This window comes from Hemiscyllium ocellatum, unplaced genomic scaffold (genome assembly GCF_020745735.1).
Source record: "Hemiscyllium ocellatum isolate sHemOce1 unplaced genomic scaffold, sHemOce1.pat.X.cur. scaffold_356_pat_ctg1, whole genome shotgun sequence".
NCBI classification, from domain to species: Eukaryota; Metazoa; Chordata; class Chondrichthyes; order Orectolobiformes; family Hemiscylliidae; genus Hemiscyllium; species Hemiscyllium ocellatum.
The window spans coordinates 299931-301512 of NW_026868476.1; the positions used below are offsets into that span (position 1 = coordinate 299931).

At 42.7% G+C, this 1582-nt stretch overlaps 1 non-coding gene across 1 annotated transcript; it reads left to right on the forward strand.

The window, feature by feature from the left end:
* Positions 1–1174: 1174 nt before the first annotated feature.
* Positions 1175–1256, forward strand: trnas-uga (transfer RNA serine (anticodon UGA)). The gene has a single exon. It is a non-coding gene; the product is annotated as a tRNA-Ser (tRNA).
* The last annotated feature ends 326 nt before the right edge of the window (positions 1257–1582 follow it).

Sequence of the window (1582 nt, forward strand, 5' to 3'; positions counted from 1 at the left end):
TCCAAAGAGAAGAATCCCAACCTCAGTAATTTATCGACAAAAGGGGTTTGCTCATCGCTGGACATAATGCAAGCGGAGGATTGCGAAGAGGTTTTGGGAAAATATGGCCAGTTGGCAGGTTAAAAAAAAACAAGGAAAAATAACAATAAACGCATGTCCGCAGCTTTCGAATCTCTTTGGGAAGCGAAACCACAGGTGAATGAAGATGGAATATCCAACTTAACACAGCCAGTCTTTCAGAGGCCGCGACGTTGATTGTGTTGTTCTCTCGACATCAACCAATCTGAGACATTGAAAGGATTTTCATTCCTGCGCGTCAGGAGTTCAAACCTCGCCACGGCTACGAGACCACCAGAAGACTGGGGTGCAAATAAGTTTGAAAAAATACTCGAAGAGAGCAGGACTCCTGTTGTAGAAACGTTGGTTGCTGTGACATGGATGTGTTTCCAGCGGGTACAGGATTCACTGCAGTGTATGTCCCAGGATTTATTTTGCAAAAGAAAAACTGATACAGGACATCAATCACTTCGTGAAGGACGGGCTGAAGTTTGAATTCGTGAAAAGCCTGTTTTTGGATCGTGCAATGAGTAAGTTAACCCGTCTCAGTTGCGTAATGGGTCAACACTTTCATCCATTAACCGAACGGTTGGTGTTCTGGGACGTTCCAGGGTCGGATCTCTCACTGCTCATACTTCATTGGCTTTCTTTCCTGCACAGCTCCGGGTTTTTAATGTGGTCAGGAAAATGTTCCACAAACAGGAATCTTATCCAGAATCGCAAAGGAATTTCTGTCGTTTTAATGGCTAATGCAAAGGATTGTGGATGTTGGGAATCTGAAAAAAAAGAAAATTCTGTGGAATGTCAACAGGTTTGTCAGTACTACTGGGAGAAAACGGAGTTCTGATTACGTTCTGAAAAAGTTTTGAAACGTTGAATCGCCTTTTCCCAACCCAGATCCGGTTCAACCTGCTGAGTATTTTTCTGTATTTTCCGCCGTCGTTTAAGCTGGTTATAGATCCCACCTATCGGGGTGAAACACCCAGACGCATTTTGTCCCGACATTTCATCGATTTGAAAGCTGTGGGTTTTGAATTCAAATAACCAAACAATGATACACTACAGCTAAGCTCCCCAGGGACAGAGACCTGCAAATGAGAACCCAGTCCGTCCATTTGTAGTTGTGGCCGAGTGGTTAAGGCGATGGACTTGAAATCCATTGGGGCATTCCCACGCAGGTTCGAATCCTGTCAACTACGGAGAATTTGGGTAGCCTTTCACGTTTGGCGACTCAGGTCATGAATGGTGCAAATCTCCAGTTCACTCAATGAACTGCACAGTTATACACTCGTTTTGCCAAATTTGTTTAGACTCGTTACGACACAGCGTAAACCCTCCAGCTTACAATAAAACCAGTATCATAAAAACGATTTATGCTGTACAGGAATCTGCAACAATTCTATTGGCCAAGAACTACACGAAGTAAAAATTCAGCACTTCATTTCTTAAGTAAAAGAGAGATAAATTAACAGACCAATGTATTTATATTACACATTTTGATGTTCCATTCGATAATGCTATTCAG